This window comes from Vulpes vulpes, chromosome 13 (assembly GCF_048418805.1).
Source record: "Vulpes vulpes isolate BD-2025 chromosome 13, VulVul3, whole genome shotgun sequence".
Lineage (NCBI taxonomy): Eukaryota > Metazoa > Chordata > Mammalia > Carnivora > Canidae > Vulpes > Vulpes vulpes.
The window spans coordinates 7,197,138-7,215,847 of record NC_132792.1 but is presented as its reverse complement, the minus strand read 5'-3'; the positions used below and the strand labels follow the sequence as shown (position 1 = coordinate 7,215,847).

The following is an 18,710-nucleotide window of genomic DNA, read 5'->3' as shown; positions in this document are numbered from 1 at the left end:
ACATCCCTGTGGGGTCCATGTCACCAACAGGTGGGACCGGCCCCATCTTACCAGGGGAACGAGGCTCAGCAGGTTAAGGACCCACGGGGACAAGTGGAGTCACAGTGAGCTTGTGGTGAGGCTTGTTGCTTGTTGCCTTTCCCCCTTCCAGCCCTGGCTGTCCACCAGGGCTGGATCTTTGAGCCCCCAGGGAGGGCACTCACTGCTGCCACCTGCCCCGGTCTCAGGTGTGGGTGCTAATGATGCAACATGCCTGCAAAGCCTTCTGGGACCACGGTGGAAAGCATGTGCTCTGAAATCCAGAGAGTCTGTGGGTCCCCAGCTCTGTTTTACAAATGAGCTGACAGGTCCAGGAGTGGGTAGGGATCAATGAGACCTGCTGGTGGTGGGAGAAGGCCAACCACATGGCTTGAAGGCCCACCGCCGCCACTTACTGACAGCTGTGCATCTGTGGCTAAGGTACTTAACCAGTCTGGGCTGATTTCCATCACCGGTGAAACAAGCAGAATGACAGCGGCCAGCTCCCAGGGGGGCTGTGGGGGGTTAAATGTGTCAATGCTTGGGGCTCTTAGAAGAGCAAGTGACCCACGGGGAGACCTTCTGAGGGTCAGCAAACACTCTGCCAGCACTTACACCCCGGGAAGTTCAGGTGATTCCTCTGAACACAGTCCCAGAAGTGGGATCGTAAGTTAGATCCCTTGCATAATGGCCAGGAAAGTGCCTTTCTGCACTTAAGTGCCGGCATCACTTAAGAAGAAAAAAAGTCCGGATGCCTGGGTGGCTCAGCGGTTGAGTGCCTCCCTTTGGCCCAGGGCATGATCCTGGGGTTCCAGAATCGAGTCCCACATCGGGCTCCCTGCATGGAGCCTGCTTCTCTATCTGCCTGTGTCTCTGCCTCTCTGTGTGTCCCTCATGAATAAATAAATAAAATGTTAAAAAAAAAAAAGGAAGAAAAAAGTCTTTAGCTCTAATTGATTAGCCCAAGAACAAGGGCCTGAAGCATCTAGAAGGTAAGTCCCCCCTACCACAGCCCCCAGGATCCCCACCATCAGCCTTTCTGCTAAGTCTCCATCCAGCCTCCTGCTGCAAGGAGCCCCTCGTGCCCCGTGACCCCTGAGGCCCAGGTACCCCAGGAGAGAGAGCATTCTCGCCCACCCCCAGGAGGCCTGGCCCACCCCTGGCTGCACCCCCCCTTAGCTCAGGCTTGCCTTCCATTCTCAATTCATACCTGGTATCCTGACTTCTTCAAGAGAACTCCCAAATTGTATTAGCCTCAGGCCTCCCCAAACTCAGAACTGCAGCTGTGCCTATCACTGTGCTGTTAATGTGCCTGTTTCTCCCACTGAATCCTTAATATCTCGAGGACAGAGCTCTGCGGTCTTACTGTTTTATCCCGGGTGCTTGGCACAGGGCCCGGGACCCACGGGTGTCTGCTGCCGGAACGAACAAACGAATGGATGGATGAGAAGGACAGAAAGAAAAACGGCCTCCCTGCCCGCAACAGTTGCTCTTTTCTTAAAGGTTATCAGCAACAGAATCCCACCCACATCTCGCTGCTGCCCATTTTCATATCCGTGACCACCAAGCTTGCCTCTTATCTGGTCAGAATGCCTTGGCCTCTGGTTCGCCTCTGGACCAGCTGATAACATTTAATTTTTTTTTTCTTTTTGGAGGAAATACTTGAGTTCTGAGAGAGAGTGCCCATGTGTGTGACTCTCCAGGCCTGGAAAGATGCACCAGAGACGCCAGTCCTGGCTTTCCAGGGCAAAGGCCCACGGCCCCTCGGGGAGAGTAATGAGTCCCCCACCTGTCCTCTGATCACCAGCCGGGGCTCCTCGTCGTCGTCACTGTGTGCTCTCTCCTCCAGCACACTACACTGTGCTCTAACCCGCCACCCCCCACCCAGTCCCGCCTGTCCCCACCCTACCGCACCTCTACTTACATCCCTGCTTACCATTGATCTTTCCCTCTTCCCCATCCCCTCAGCTGGCACCTGAGCTCCCTGGGTCTCTGTCGGCCCGGGACAGTGCCTGGCACATAGAATGAGCTCAGAAATAGTTGTTGATGCACGAAGACACTGGCATTTATCAAGTTCACATCCTACAAACACTCCGCTGGGAGCCAGGGATCCAAATGTGTTTTAAGTTAAAGCCTCTGCGCAGAAGCAGCTCAGCTGGAGATAACACCCCGCTCCAAGGGAGGAAATGCCCTCTCCCTGGGGGGAGGCCCACTTCTGCATTCATGCCCTCAACCTGATCAAGAGCTTTGCAATCAGGACGCCTGGGGGGAGGCTCAGTGGTTGAGCGTCTGCCTTCAGCTCAGGGCCTGATCCTGGGGTCCTGGGATCGAGTCCCGCATCAGGTTCCCTGCAGGGAGCCTGCTTCTCCCTCTGCCTGTGTCTCTGCCTCTCTCTCTGTGTCTCTCATAAATAAACTAGATTTTTTAAAAAAGGGAGGGGGCTTTGCAAGCACAGGACAGCAGCCACCACCATCCCTCCCCTCCATGGTAATGCTCGTGCACACACGTGGCCCTGCACAGATGTGCGGCCCTGCAATGCCACATGCATCTCTGCACAGCCTCGGACTCCATCAGACATGCAGACTGTAAGCACCTCCCAGGAGTGAAGGAACGGGGTGTCCACCCACACACCGTCGCCTTCCTCAGTGGTCTCAGGTCCATGGGGACAAACACTTCCCCCACCCTCCCCTCAGTTCAGGTTTTCTGGCCCAGGAGTGTCACCCCAGCCAATCCAATCAAATGCCAACAGACAAACAGGCACTCATTGTAACCTTGCCACATTTACTAGTTGCACAACTTTGCACAAGTTATTTATCTCTTCAGAGTCTTGTTTCCTCATGTGTTCTTGGGCCACCAAGTTGTTAGGAGCTGCAACAATAAGCGAAGGGTCTGGAACAGGGCCTGGACCATAGTTTAATAAATGTGTTGGCCTGCTGTATTGGCAGTGGGCCTGGGGGACTGGTCAGCATCTCTGAGACAGACGTGGGTTTCAAGAATGCTGTAGCCTCACCCAGGTGCACTCGTGGTGGTTTTAACATATACATAGTTTGATTTAGAAATGATCTAGATGACGTGCCCATATATGCACATTCACACACATGTATGATGTGTATGCACATATATGTGGATGCGTACACACAGGTCTATGACTACGCATGAGTATATGTGCACACACGTGTGCACATGCACACAAACACACACACCCTGGCTCCCGGGTCTATGTGCTCGGAGGGCCTAGAGGCCACGCTATCTCAGTAGCAACAGACATACCCTATGACCAGATGGTATTTCTAGATACCACTCTCCACTGAAAAGAGCCAGAGCTCCTTGACAAACTGCTGACTCCGTCATTAACCAAGTGATAAAGCCAACATCGCAGTCAAGGGACAGAGCAGCCCTCACCCTCCAAACACGAGGCACGGGAGACACGATGTGAGTGCTGCGGGATGCCTGGCAGGAGCATCCGATCTAAATCTACTCACCAGGGAGCATCAGACAAACGGCGACTATGGGACACTCTGAAAAGTAATTGGCTTAAACGCGTCAAAACCATTAATGTCACGAAACACAAGACTAAGGAAGTTTTCCAAGAAGGCCGCGTGCCAAATGGATTTTCTTTTGCGAGGAAGGACTTCATGGGGGAGCGGGGGAGGAGCACTTGGTAAAATCAGAACAAGGTCTGAGGCTCAGGTCGGTAGCAAATCAATGCTAAGTTTCTGACCTGGTTGCACTGAGGTTATAAGAATCCTCTGATTTCAGGAACAAACAGAGAGAGGAAAGGATAGAACGAACCCAGTAAAATGTTACCCCTTCAGGAATCCGAGGGAAAGGTATCCAGGAATTTTTTTTGGCTCGTCTTGCAACTTATCTGTAAATTTGCAATTATATCAAAATCAAGCAATTGGGGGAAAAATGTAATTGGGAAGCATACTCTGGGTTCATGTGCTGAGAAAATGTGACTTTAGCACTTAGCACGATAATTTAAAGCTATTATGATAACTGTTATTATGACCAGACAGTGCACGTAGCACATCATCAGCTTGAGATGGACAGAGGATGTTATCACTGTTAATGTCACCATCACCACCACCACTGTGGTGCCTGATGGGCTTGATACTAAGTACTAAAAAAAAATACCTTTTCTTATTATTACTTCTAATTACTTCATATCAGCATTAAGCTCCACTGTTTGAAGTCCAGTTATGGAAACACCTGTTTCAAGTGCTTCCAGCACTCACCTGCAACCATGAAGAGCTTAAAAACCAACCAAGAGAAGAGAGGAGGGGCCCATTTCAGATCCAGATGTATAGATACACATTGATTCAATCCTTTTCCGTCATCTGAATCTCTTTGTTCTTGCTACTTCCTGGGTAACCCAAAGTCGGGAAAGTCCAGCTCTTAAAGACAGAACCTGGAGTCTTTGCCTATAGGCCTCCCGGCCACCTAGGGATCCTTCTCTGTTCCCTCTTGGAACTCACCCATAAATGCTGTGCAGCTCAGCGACTGGCCCTCTTATTCTGCACCGCACACCACCTTATTCAACAAATAGAACCTCCTATTATGCCCCAAGTCCTGACCCATCCAAGATGGCGGCACTATTGCCAAATCCAAGCTTCTCCCCATGGGTCTGTGGTATAGAACTGGCTGTGCTCAGCTCAGTTCTGAGATGCGATAAGGTCCCAATCATCATTACTTTGTCTAACATGTTCTTTGAAGGTAAATCCATGGTCCCACCCCTATCATCTTCTGTCTCCATCATTGCTCATTCTTCCAAGACTCACAGGCACCATATCTTTAGCTCATTTTCTTCCTCTCTTGGTTTCTTATCTCTCTTCAACCCCTGTGGACACTATAGTCATTGCTTCTTCCCCTTTCATCTGACCTTCCTACGACCATGGAAAAGCTCATATTTGTATCAACCTATTTGTATACGTAAAACTGATAAATCCTAATGTCCAAGTGGTTTAGTGTCTACATGGACTCATGCACAGTGACCACAGGTTGGCTGTCCAAAGACATTTTAGAAGCAATTCTGGTTTTACAGGTAAGAAGGTAGATAAATAGATAGATGTCCTCACCAACAGTCATATATAACAGCTACACACACACACACACACACACACATACATGTACCAACCTTCCTTCTTCCACGGTGGTTGCAATTATATCCAAGCTCAGTTAGACACCGGCGGAGCAAAGGGAGACATCCCCGAGTGACCACAGTTTTCCCAAGCCAGCTTTCCTCGCTGATGGAAGCATTCTCAATGTGCACTGTCCACAATGGTAGCCACGAGTCACACGTGGCTATTGAGCACTTGAAACGTGGTGAGTGTGATTGAGGGCTGAATTCTTAATTGTGATTAATCTTAATGAATTAGAATTTAAATAGCCACACTTGCAGGGGCTCCGCATGTAGACAGCTTCTCTCTAGACCAGGGGCTGGCACCCTTTTTCCATGAAGGACCAGACCGTAAATATTTTAGACTCTCAGGCCACACGGCCTCTGTCACCACTGCTATTGTCATGTGACAGCACCACAGACATATCTGAAGGAAGGAATGGGACTGGGTACCGATAAAGCTTTATTTATAAAAAATGACCAGGCTAGTTTTGTCCTATGGGCCCTAGTTGTTTGCTGACACGCACACCAGTACAGGTCACTCCAGACCTTGGGGATGGCAGGTACTGGCCATATGAGGCCGTTCCTAATCCAGTTTGTACAGAAGGCTTTCCTTTTAAGAAAAAAAGGCTGCTTTATATTCTAATGGTCCTGCATTTTTCCCTAAAGGTAGAAAGCTTTACCTCTTAATGGAATATCCCCAGGAGAACAGGCCAAACGACAAAGAGACCACAAGACACAGGGAAACATCTCTCCTCCCCTACTCAAGTTAATCTATGGAAGAAACCAGAAGAGACAATACCTCTCACTGGTGCGGGGGTGGGGGGTGGGGTGGGGGGTGGCAAGGGTAGGCATTTACCTCAGTAGGCTGAAGGACTGTCCATCTCCGGTCCTCAAATGAAACTGCCCTGGCCACAGAGCTCCAAGCGTTTGCTCGCCACAGCCCCTGGCGATGATGATTACTTCTATTGGCATTTCCAGGTCAGAAAGGTTGAGTCTGAAAATGGTCCCGGCTGCAAGGGAAGAGGAGAAAAGCTCAAGTCAGTTTTGACATTTAGCATCTCCACCGTCTTTTGAAGATGACTCGAGACAATTCAAAGGCATTTCCCCATCGCTCCACTCTCTCACCCAATGATTTATACAAATGGTTTTGTTTTGTTTTGTTTTGTTTTGTTTTGTTTTAAATAGAACTTATCCTGTGCCATGCACACAGCCAAGTGCCAGAGACAGAAAGGTGAGGAGACCGTTGTTCAAACCCCTGGGAAGCTCAGCTGGTGGAGAAAGCAGACAGATACACAAATAACTCAGGGCAATGCGGTACAAGCATGTGAGGGATGTATTTGGGGAGCTAAGGGAGAAATGACCAACTCAGTATGAGAAAAGCAGGTGGGTTGTTAGTTGGTCTTTGCTCAAGTGAGATGCTGTTTGGCAAAGAAAAAAGGGAAGGGAAGGGGAGGGGAGGGGAGGGGACTGGAGGGGAGGGGAGGGAAGGGAAGGGAAGGGAAGGGAAGGGAAGGGAAGGGAAGGGAAGGGAGAGAGACAGAAAGAAAAAATAAAAGAGAAAAAGAAAGAAAGAAGGAAAGAAAGAAAGAAAGAAAGAAAGAAAGAAAGAAAGAAAAAGAGAAAGAAAAAGAAAGAAAGAAAAAGAAAGAAAGAAAGAAAGAAAGAAAGAAAGAAAGAAAGAAAGAAAGAAAGAAAGGAAGAAAGAAAGAAAGAAAGAAAAAGGAAGGAAGGGAGGGAGGAAGGAAGGGAGGGAGGGAGGGAGGGAGGGAGGGAGGAAGGAAGGAAGAAGATGTGGGGAAAGTGTCTCTGAGGAAGCAGATCTGGGAAAAATGAATGTGTGAGGTCGGGGTGAGGATGCACCAGGCTGAGGCCCGGTGGGAGGCTTGGGAAGGCCTCCCCTGAGAGTAAGAACCCTCAGTCTTGACTTCTTACTGTGTCTCAAGCACCGAGAGATGAACAGGCCACACATTTTCTCACTGAGTCCCTGATGAAGGGGGGTCCTCTATGATTATCCCCATTTTATGGATGGGCAGCGGGGCCTGGAGAGCTATGAGCTCTTTGACTTGATGACAAAGGCAGTAAGTGGTAGAGCACAGTCCCCAACAGGACGCCCCATGATGCGTGAGAACTCCAGTGGCACAGTCCTCATCTTTGCCACTGGGACAGGTGCGCTGAGCAACGGCCCCCACCTGCCCGGGCCCCCCGGTACACATGCTCCTTGGGGGCAGCTCTGCTCCTCCTCCCCACATAAATTGAGGTCCATTTCGCCACACTCTGGATCTGCACTTGGCCGTGTAACCTTGCTTTGGCCAATGGGCCAGTAACAAAAGACACAAATAAAAGCTTAAACGGTGCTTATGCACAGAACACCTCCCTTTCTGGCCACGGCGAGGCCACATTACCCCACCTGAGCTGGTCACTAGAGGCCCCAGGCATCCCCGCTCAGCCGGGCCCCCAAGTCCATGGACCACCCCAGTGAGTCCCAGCCACGCTGCCCAAACCACAAGAAATGGCCAATCAACCCACAGAATCGGGAGAAATGACCGTTTGTTGTTTAAGGCACTAAGATTTGGAGCTGTTCCTTATGCAGAGAAAGCTCACTGCTACAATCACCAGGTCACCTTTACGCTGCCAGCAATGGCGATGACACATAATAAACTTGCAGCTTGGAAAGAAAGATCCCGGGTCAGTGACGTGGAGGGCCAGACGTGCGGCGGGCGGCGGTGGCACCGAGAGAGATGGAAGATCACGAGCTACGCTAGACGTAAAGTCAACAGGATCCAGTTACACAATGACCCAAGATTGGTCTAGAGGCGCCCGGTGCTGACAATAAATAGATTCTATTTGGGGTGCGCTGAGGGGGAGGGATGCTTGCACAGAAGACACACGCAGTGGCCTGAGCCAGGGCACTCAGGGTTTAGCGTCACAGAAAATACGAGCTCCCAGAATGAAACTTTCTGGTCTCAGCCATTAGAAACGACAAATACCCACCATTTGCTTCGACGTGGATGGAACTGGAGGGTATTATGCTGAGTGAAATAAGTCAACCGGACAAGGACAAACATGATGTGGCCTCATTCGTTTGGGGAATATAAAAAATAGTGAAAGGGAATAAAGGGGAAAGGAGAAAAAAATAAGTGAGAAATAGCAGAAAGGGAGACAGAACATGGAAGATTCCTAACTCTGGGAAACGAACTAGGGGTGGTGGAAGGGGAGGAGGGCAGGGGGTGGGGGTGACTGGGTGACGGGCACTGAGGGGGGCACTTGACGGGATGAGCACTGGGTGTTATTCTGTATGTTGGCAAATTGAACACTAATAAAAAATAAATTTATTTAAAAAAAAAGAAACTTTCTAGTCCTTGTTGTTTGAAAGGAGAGCTGAGATGGGGGGGTTCATTGCCCCGGCCTCCTGACCAGACCTGCCACCGCCACCTCCTCTGATGCCTGTCCCTGCCCGCAGCAGCCTGCAGAGGGACCTTCCTCCCTCGTGTCACCAGCTCACACCTCCCGCCGTGTACTGCTACTCACTGCTATTTCACCACCAATGGCCCTTCCCGGGGAAGGGGCAGCTGGCCGTCTGGACAAGGCCAGGCACTGGCACCGCCCAGGGCTCCCCGCACTCCCAGAGAGCATGTGCCCCAGCCTGATTAACGCCACGGGGGTGCCAGGGGTGCCCGTCCCACACGCCACTCTTGCCACGCGGGAGAAAGTGAGTTCCTGTTCCTTGAGTGAGAGAATGAACAAAACCATTCATTCCTGGGTCACACATCCAAGATGTTTTTTTTTTTTGTTTTTTGTTTTTTGTTTTTAACATACTCCCGCACTCAAAGCTAGGTTAGCCACCTTACATCCGGGTACCTGTGGCTTCCCATGCTTATCTTCACCCCTTTGCACTGGATTCCCAACCCCGACTGGCACGTTGGCAACTGTGGCACTTTTATAAACTAGAACCGTTCCCCAGGTGTCCCCCACCTTCCAGGCCCTCGGTGTCTCAGCTCCTAACACAGCACAGGGATGCTACGTACACAGAGAAGGTCACTATCCCACTCTGAACCTGTTCATCCCCAGGTGCAACCTAAATATCTACTGAGACTCTCTTTGCCTTCTGCTTTTTTTTTATTTGTTTTTTATCGAAGTTCGATTTGCCAACATGTAGTGTAACACCCAGTGCTCATCCCATCAAGCGCCCTCCTCAGTGCTCGTCGCCCAGTTACCCCAACCCCACCCACCTGCCCTTCTGCAGCCCTTTGTTCATCTCCCAAAGTTAGGAGTCTCTCATGGTTTGTCTCCCTCTCTAATTGTTCCCACTCAGTTCCCTCCTTTCCCTTATAATCCCTTTCACTATCTCTTATATTCCCCATATGAGTGAAACCATATGATGATTGTCCTTCTCCGTGCCTTTTGCTTTTCTTAACACGCAGCCCCGAAACCTCTTCTGGAATGCCACGTCGTGGCTCTCTTCCCATGCTTTGCCACCCTGCATCTCCCCATGCCCACCTGCCTCCCTACCCCTCCTCTCCCAGGCCATTTGCTCCTTTGCTTCTATCCATGCAACCTGCAACCACCAGGTACCAGCCCAGGCCCTCGGCTGCCAACCGCTGGGCTTAACCTGGGACATTCAGGAGCGAGAAACATATCGTCCAACATCTATCTGCCACACAGGAGATGAGGGCCCATAAATCATTCCTTCTTTGGCCCTAATAGAACATCACCATGGGCCGGCCCCCACCCTATAGCACCATCACGCACTAGACCATGATCGATCTCATGAGAGATTCTGTTCTCCGATTTTTGTTTCTTTGGGGAGCAGAGCAGGGGACCAGAAGCGAAATTCTACATCACTCCCAGAGGAGGACAGCCAGTTGGCTTAATAAATCACAGCTTTTCCCTCCACGTGAAAAATGATAATCTGGATAATTGTGAACGCTGAGCCCAGCTGAACAACAGCTTTCAGATGCCCGTGGTCATGTCATATTCCAAAACGGGGTGCCCTGCCGCCGGGTGTGCCGACCCGGGGAGGCTGGTCAGGCCAGGCTGCGTGACTACACACAAATGGCCCTTCTCGGCGTCTTAGTTTGCTCCTTGGTAACACGGACGCGGTTCCTGCTTCAACTACTTCGCAAGACTATACTGAAAAGCAAGTGGATAAAAACCAACGTGAAATAGTAAAGTGAAACTAGTAGTAGGAATTGTGGCAGATACACTTTGAAGGGCTTAAGGGCACTTTCCCAAACCAAGCCCCGTGTTCTCAAAAGCTCTGCTAGTCTCCACGGTGATGTGACATCAACTGTTATGTGCGTCATTTTGCGGACGAGTAAGTGGAGGCCGGAAGAGGGTAAGCAACTCTCCAAAAGTCAGAGCCGTGGCCAGAGCCCGAATGATACACCGAGGCCCACGTGGACGAGCGCGGCACTCGCGGAGCCTCTGTGCACCCTGCAAGTTCCCTGCTCCTCCCTGGCAGGGGCCACAGCACACTGTCGGGCTCTGCAGGTGAGGAGGGGTGGGGGGCACACAAGTCAGCAGCAGCCTCGCCACCCTGCACCCCAGGGGCAGCCGGTCAGCACACAAGTGGGCAGTTTTTCAGTCTGAACTCCTGTCCAGAACACACTGACCACCGAGACAGAGGTCAACATGGAGACTGTCTGGCCAATCCGTCTGCAGAGGGACAGGTGCCCCAGATGTAGGCAGGTGCAGGGGCAGATCAGAAGCCGGCGGGGAGGCAACCCAGAAACGCCTGGAGTAGGAGCTGGGATGCCCGGAGCAGGGGTGCTGGCTGGGCTCTCTGATGGGAGCAGGGTGCAGGGCGGGGGAGCCAGGGGTGCCAGGGGCTGACTCGAGGGTGGAGGAGCTGGCCGGCCCCTTCCTGATGCTGCTGCACCTCCCTGCTCGTGGCCCCGGAGCGCTGATATGAGACGCACGGAACCAGGCGGGAAGCACATGCACTTGTTGGCGGGAAAGCTGCCTCCCATGTGTACCCTACCGCTCTGGAAGGGCTTCACCTGGGGGCAGTCCTCAGAGTAAGCGGGTTTCTGAACCCAGACGCTAGGTGCTTCTCCAGGGGAGGCGTTATCACTGCCAAGAGCGAATGGACGAGTGTGGACAATGAGGCCGGCACCGGGCTCAGCATCTCGTGGGCATGAGTTCACTCAGTCTTCACAGCCGTCCCTGGGGAAAGCGGGGGGAGCAAGCTGACCTCCATTTCACAGGTGTGCAAGCTGAGGCTCTGAAAGGCCGCGAGGCGGGAAACCAGCAGAGGCGCAGCTCAAAGCCAGGGCCTCCTCCTACACAGGCCCTTCTCACCTTCTAGCCCATCAGGGCTCTAGAGGGTTGTCCCCCCCACTTCACTCTAGAAGGTTGCCCCCCCCCACTTCACACCCCACCAATCCTCGAGCAGGGGGGCGGTGCGGCTCGCTGGCTCACCCCTGCTCTGGGTTCCATAACATCATCTGTGGGTCCCAGCTCTCTCCAAGAGGCTTCAACTTTGGGTTGCCCACAAGGAGCACAATCAGCTCGAAGATCCTAGAGAGATGAAGGCACAGGTGCTCCTCCCAGCACCAACACGGCGGTGATCACTCCCACGTGCACCAGCTGGGGGGCTCAGGCTGTTCCCTGCCTGCCTCCACCTGCCGGGGTTCCTCCGTGGGGCTGCTTGAACCTCTCCAAAGTGCAGCAAAGGAAACCTCGTCCACACCTCATTACTGAAAGAATGCAGGTCACTCAGGACCCCCAAACGTCTCTTTCAGCCCCTTCCTGCAAGCACATGACAGGGAGATGCCCCAGTTCCCTCTTGGGGTTCCTCTGTGGGGTCCCACGGGCACTGGCCCTCTCTATCCTCACCGCCACTGTTACCAGGTCCCACTGTCTTCGAGCTGGTCTGCTCTCTGGGGCTCTCCTCCATCCTCTCCTGTTATTTCTCTCAACCACGGGCCAGAAAGCTGGGTGGTGCTACCGCAGGGCACAGGTGGGGAGACTGAGGCTGGGACACGGAAGCCCCACAGCTGCCCCAGAACCCCCAGGGTTCTCCAGGTGTTGGCTCTCTGTCCCCTGTCTCCTGCCCCCAGGCCTCTTGGACAGGAGACGCCTCCTCCCTCCCCTCCCCTGCTGGGACCACTGAACCTGCCTTCAGAGCAGGGGGACAGGGTTCCTCTGTGCCACCCAGAGCCACAACACCTGTGTCTGTTTTGCAGGCTGGCACGGCCTCAGTCAGGAGGCCTAACTCCGGATTTTGGAACACAATTTTGTGAGTGGGGGGGAAGAAGGAAGGGAAGAGAACTTGCTGACCACGGACACCTTGAGCCGGAGGACAGGCCTGGCCATCACATAAAGCCTGTCCGTGTGGAAGGTGACCCGGAGTGCCACCAATTACCGTCCTATTTATATCCCTTTGAAATATGGCTAGGGAAGTGGGGGGAGGGGGGGCTTTGTTCTTTTGGCCTCTTATCTGATTCTCGGGAACAAAGTGAAGGGAGGTGGGAGGGAGGCTGGTGGAGGGGCCCCTGGTGTGGGCGGTAAGAAGACCAGACCCACTGGCCCCAGGAACCTTCTGGCACATGGGCACGTTGGAGCGAGCCCTGCTGGTGCAGGAGGAGGGTTACAGCTCCCCTGCTCCCCGACTCGACCCAGGAGTCTGGGGGGACCTGGGGTCAAACACCCAATTCAACAAACTTCAGTTTTCCCAACTGTCAAAACACCGATAAGCAGAATGACCACGGAGGCGTGTTCAGGAGGTTGCAGGAGTTCAACCCGTCCACAACATGGTATTTCCTGGGCAGGAACTCGGGAAGGATAACAGGGCAGACAGCCGCCAGACTCACAAAACCCAACCCCGACGTGTGTGCTCGGAGGGAGGTCCCCAGGAGCCCACGGGCGCGGGTGGTCTGGGAGGCCGTGGCGTGCGGGGTGAGGGGGACACCCGGAGCCGGGCGACCTGGCTTCTGGCCCCCGGGAGGGCAGGGGACGCCCACTCTCTAGGACACCCTGAGCGTCCCATGTCGGGCAGCAACCCAGCGGGCAGGGCAGGACTTGGCAGCTGCCAACTGCGGGCTGGCTGCTGGCCCTGGCTCCGGCGGCCGGCAGGCCGAGGAGCTGCACGGGGCGGGCTTCGAGCTGAGCCGGCTGCTGGAGCTGTGACACAGGGGACAGAGAATATCCAAAACGTGTCGTCTGACCCATCCTCACCTGCCGCTAGGGCCCAGCGGCCACACCACAGCCCCAACCACTCTCCCGGCCTCGAGTTCAGAGTTGCACCCTCCCACCTCCTCCGGGAAGCCCTCCAGGGAAGCAGCTCTCCGGGCCTTCCTCGTCCACGGAGGCGTCCGGAGGACAAAGGGCCGCTGTGTGGGCCACGGAGCTCGCGATCACCGGCAGCGCGCCAGCGGACACAGAATAACCGCGTGGGAGGGTGGACGCGAGGAACCAGTTCCTGGGAGCCTGGGCCAGGCATTTCTGAACTTGAACGATGACGACGGTGACGATGGGTTGGTCCCAAGGACCAACTCGTGTAGGGCTTCCTGAGTATACCCGGCGGGAGCTTAGGAATTCTTTCTCACATTCTACAGATAAGGAAAATTGGGGGCACAGAGAGGTACAGCTACTTGCTCAAGGTCACACAGCCAAGAAGCAGCAGAGCCGGTATTTTTTTATTGAGCCAATCAATGAATGACTCAGGAGATGAATAATTGAAATCTTGGACTCGGAAAGGTTGAACAAGGGCATCGCTAAGCCTCTGTGCAAACGCTCGGATTTTACGATTCTCGTTTCGTGCTCTGTAAACGTGCAACCCCTGTCATTTGTTATCATTCAATCTACTCACACACACCACCACCCCCCATGCCCCTCCGGTAACGGTGACAGCTTATGACACCACCGCTCAGGCTCAGAGAGAAGAGAGGCCTCCTTTACGTCAATCCCAGGGGCAGAGTCCCAGTGACGCACACATATTCCAGTATCCAAAACGGGTGTCTGGCACAGTGTAGACATCGGTTCAGGTTTTCTAATCCCGGAGGGCGAGGATCGGTGTTGCATCGTTCGCTTTGCTCCCAGTCACAGGCAGAGACAGGAAAACAACGGCAGATCTGTGGGAACCAGTGCTTCCAACCACCACCCCAAAAGGCGCGTCTTTCTTTTAAAATTTCTAGTAGGTGGTGGTGTGTGATCTCGCCGGCCTCTAAACTCCCCCGTTTGGGGATCCCTGGGTGATGCAGCAGTTTAGCGCCTGCCTTTGGCCCAGGGCGCGATCCTGGAGACCCAGGATCGAATCCCACATCGGGCTCCCGGTGCATGGAGCCTGCTTCTCCCTCTGCCTATGTCTCTGCCTCTCTCTCTCTCTCTCTCTCTGTGTGACTATCATAAATAAATAAAAAAAATTTAAAAAAAAATAAACTCCCCCCTTTTTTCTTTCCTTTTTTTTTTTTTTTTTTTTTTTTTTTTGCCAGACAGCTGAGGTTTGAAATTTCAGATTTTGCTTTAGGAACAACCAGGGATGCCCCCACCCCCCCTTCCCAGCAAGAACGTTCTTGTTTGCGCAGCTCGCAGGTCTCCCAAGCAACCGGGTCTTTCTTCATCACACTCTCCACCAGGTGGTAGGATTAACAGTGTTTTCGAGGCAGGAGAACAACAAACAGACCTTTCTCGCCATTGTGAAGATGTCATTAAAAGGCAATTTTCCAATGCTGCAAGAGCAACTTTTATTAATCATTTTACTCGGGCCAGGGCGGCTCGAGAGGCACCTGCCCTGGGAGCTGGGTGGGTTCACGCACCTGGTGATGAACTTTTTACTGAGCTTTTCTGCTCGGGGTCCTGCCTCCTCGGTGGGCTCCCAGTCCTTCCTGAGCCCCCAGAGACTACCAGGATTACCTGCTCAGTAAACCCCTCCAAGCAGCCCCAACTGGGGAATCAGGGAAAAGGCCTGGAGCACCCTCCCCCCTATCCATTGGGAAAGAGCATGTGGAGAAAACTCAGGGCCTCCTCCCAAAGACCAGGCCACAGAGCCAGAGCCAGGTCCATCTGCCAGGCCCTCTGGGTGAGACGGCACGCAGTGCGCCCTGGGCTTGGGGACAGGTAGCTGCTGTGATGTGCTCCCCACGTGCACCTCTTAGGGAGGCTGCCCCGCCCTCCCCGGTCCCCCTGATGCAGGCAAATGGGATGATCCCGGGAATGACCCAGCATGGTGCCTGAGATTTGGGGCTTTGGGCAGAAACCGAGGCAGTCTGCAATTCTGGCTCTGCCACTCTCTGGCTCTGTGACTTTGGGCAAGTGGCTTAACTTCTCTGAGACTCAGTTTCCACATCTGTAAAACGAGAACAGGGAACATGTACAAGCGGTGACTATAGGGCTGTTACAGACACTAGGAGAGTAATACTAAGGGAAGGGTCAAGGCTGCCGACGGCACGTGCATCCCGGCCCCACCAACAGGAGCGACATCCTTTGACCCCCTTCTCAGGGACACAGGGCACATGACAGCCTCTCTGCGCTCTGACGGTGAATCAGCCACTGCCCCTCCCCAGGTGTGGTCCTGGAGGCCCAGGATGGAGTCCCACGTCGGGCTCCCTGCAGGGAACCTGCTTCTCCCTCTGCTTGTCTGCCTCTCTCTCTCTCTCTGTGTCTCTCATGAACAAATAAATAAAATATTAAAAAAAAAATCCTGTTCATGCCTTTGTCCTCGGACTTAGACTCCGTGTACCAGCTCCCTTCCTCCCCTTGACCACCAGATTATTTATGTGCACAATAACAGCATGGTGGGGAAATCACCCAACTAAATGTCCCAGTTATTTGTCGACAGCTTCCTTCTGGGGGGTCCACTGGGATCTGGCTCCCTGGACCCCGCCCGCAGAACCTTACCTGGGCCCCTCTCCCAGGAACCACTCACACCCTAACCCCACCCCGGGGATGGAGCACCCTGGCTTCCTAAACCCCAAGCTGGTTCTCAGCCAGGTCGGCTTCTGGCTCTGGTTCACCGGTCCCTACCCTACACGATCCATCTCTAAGTGGTAGCCATGGCTGTTGTCTTACATCCTGCGCTGTGATGCCGTCTTGCGCTGTGTTGCATTATCACCACGACAAAGCCTGGGCTCCTTAAGTTGACTCTCGAGGATCTCATTAGGATCTCAGTGTGGGTTCCCTTGCCACCTTTTTCAGACTCCCCCAACCAGTTGTGAGGGAGCAGAGGGTGAGGTGAAGACAGCTAGACCCTCGTGGGGTGAGGATGGAGGGTCAGAGGCCTGGATCTGCCTTCTCCACAAGCACTTGTGTGGACCCTTGTGTGGACCAGGTCACCCCCCTCAACTGGACAGCTCGAGCTGGAGAGGTGGGTGCTGGGAGGGGTGAGCTGAGGGAGATGTGCGGCGGGGCAGCTAGGCCATGGGAAGCATGGCAATGTCGGGTGCGCGGAAGGAAGATCTGCGTGCAGAGACCGTGTGGCCTTGGATAAGTCACTTCCTCTGCAACGTGGGGCTGGACCCTCCTCCCGGGACGACACCTCCTGCAGCTGGAGCAGAGTCCAAACAGGGTCAGGGCTGCAGACGCCAATGGCTGTGGGCGCAGAGGTCGGGAGGCTTGAGCAGGGGTTTGAGCTCTCAGACCGCTGGCGCTGGTGGCTCTCGGAGGCAATTATGGCAACAGCGCAGTAAAGAAAGGGAGGGGGGATTGCAGCCCTCGTTACTGGGCCAAGCGAATCGGGGGGTTTATTTTGGGCTCCCGTCTAGTCTTCCAAGGAAAGAGGTTTTCTTTTCTTTCCCTTTTCTTCTCTTTCTGCTGAGCCTTTTATTTCTGAAAAGGTAAATGCCCAATTAGATGGATTTTCGTCTTTCATGTGGAGTTGTTTTAGGCTCTTTGAGCATGAAACAATATTTTGGAGTCATTTCACCCTCTCAGAGAAGAAGCTGGGTTTGCTTTGGTTGTGGTTTTTCTTTTTTCTTTTTTTTTCTTCTTTTTGTTTTTGTTTTTTGTTTTTTTGTGGGTTTTTTTTTTTTTTGGTTGGGTTTTTCTCAAGAGCCCTCTGCTAAGTAAATATTCATGAAGGGGATTTTTAGCCACTCTGCTCCGTTAGTTCAACGTGGATTCAAATGGATTTTCTTTCTTTCTTTTTTTTTAATGTAGCAAAGTTGATGACAATGATATCTATTTGGGTTTCAATTCTTTGAAGGTAGCTGGTGAAGGACGGAATTTCTTTGCATACCCACAGGTGGACCTATACCAAAAGTCATCTGCAACGCCCCCCGCCCCACTTTTTAATTCCACCAATAATGTAGAATGAATGTTCTTTCCTTCAACTTCCCTGAATTACTGCGATTTTTAATTTGTATTTTATATTCTCTCAAGGGCTCCAGAGTCAGACCTGGTTAGATAAATTTTCCATATTTTAGAGGAGGAAAAAATATACAGACACATACGTACACACACACAGACACACACAGAATCAGAAGAAATGGTCCAAACATCCCCAGATGTTTTTGGAAGAAAACAACTTTTAAGACAAAAATATTGGAACAGGGGCACCTGGGTGGCTCAGTCGGTGAAGCATCTGCCTTTGGCTCAGGTCATGATCTCAGGATCCTGGGATCGAGTCCTGCTTCAGGCTCCCTGTTCAGCAGGGAGTCTGCTTCTCCATCTGTCCCTCCCCCCGTTTATATGCTCTCTCTCTCTCTCTCTCTCTCATAAATAAGTAAATAAATAAAAGCTTAAAAATATTGAACAGAATTATCTGAGTATGGAAGAGGTTCTAAGGACACAGGGAAGCACAACCACCCCCAGCAGCACACATCTGAGCCTTGGTCCTCTTGGGAATAAAAGCTGATATCTGTTGAAGGACTTGTTTATTTTTCACATCAGCTGTACTGAGTATCATCCCCATGACAAAAGAGGAAACTGAGACCCAGGAAAGGTAAATAATGTGATCCCTGAGGAACAAGGGAAAGCCTCAGACCCCCGAAGCCTTAATACTGAGGCTGTTCTGTTTCTCAAAGACTCTATTGAAAACATAAAAGTCTTTTTTTTTTTTTTAAGATTTTTAGGGACGCCTGGGTGGCTCAGTGGTTGAGCATCTGCCTTCGGCTCAGGGCATGACCCTGGAGTCCTGGGGTCGAGTCTTACATCGGGCTCCCCACAGGAAATCTGCTTCTCCCTCTGCCTATGCTTCTGCCTCTCTCTCATGAAAATAAATAAATTAAATCTTTTAAAAATAAAGATTTTAAAATTTTTATTTGAGAAAGAGCAAATGCACTATGGGGTGGGGTGGGGGGCAGAGGGAGAAGCAGACTCCCTGCTGAGCAGGAACCCTAACACGAGGCTGGATCCCAAGACCCTGATGACTTGAGCCAAAGGCAGATGCTTCACCGACTGAGCCACCCAGGCGTCCTGCAAACATAAAGTTCTTAGTAATATCTTACTCTTGATTCTTGTGTCTTACTAGGACAACCGAGCACAATGGTTAAAACTTGGGCTGCCACCAGCGACACGGACATGGCTCCCTTCCTGCCTCCAGGTCTGTCCTTTGCGGATCCTGTGACCTCACAGGCCCCTGGCTGCAACATCAAAGGAGATGACAAGTGAGTGCAAGATCACCCTCCCGGTC

At 52.4% G+C, this 18,710-nt stretch overlaps 1 protein-coding gene across 6 annotated transcripts in view; it reads right to left on the bottom strand.

Moving 5' to 3' along the window:
* ST3GAL1 (ST3 beta-galactoside alpha-2,3-sialyltransferase 1) overlaps positions 1 to 18,710 on the bottom strand; it is a 96,222-nt gene that overhangs the window by 71,249 nt on the left and 6,263 nt on the right. For all 6 annotated transcript variants that reach the window (XM_025993480.2, XM_072733888.1, XM_025993481.2 and 3 more), the window contains exon 2: positions 5,997 to 6,150. The gene's annotated coding sequence lies outside the window, so the exon portion shown is untranslated. The remainder of the gene's footprint in view (positions 1 to 5,996; positions 6,151 to 18,710) is intronic.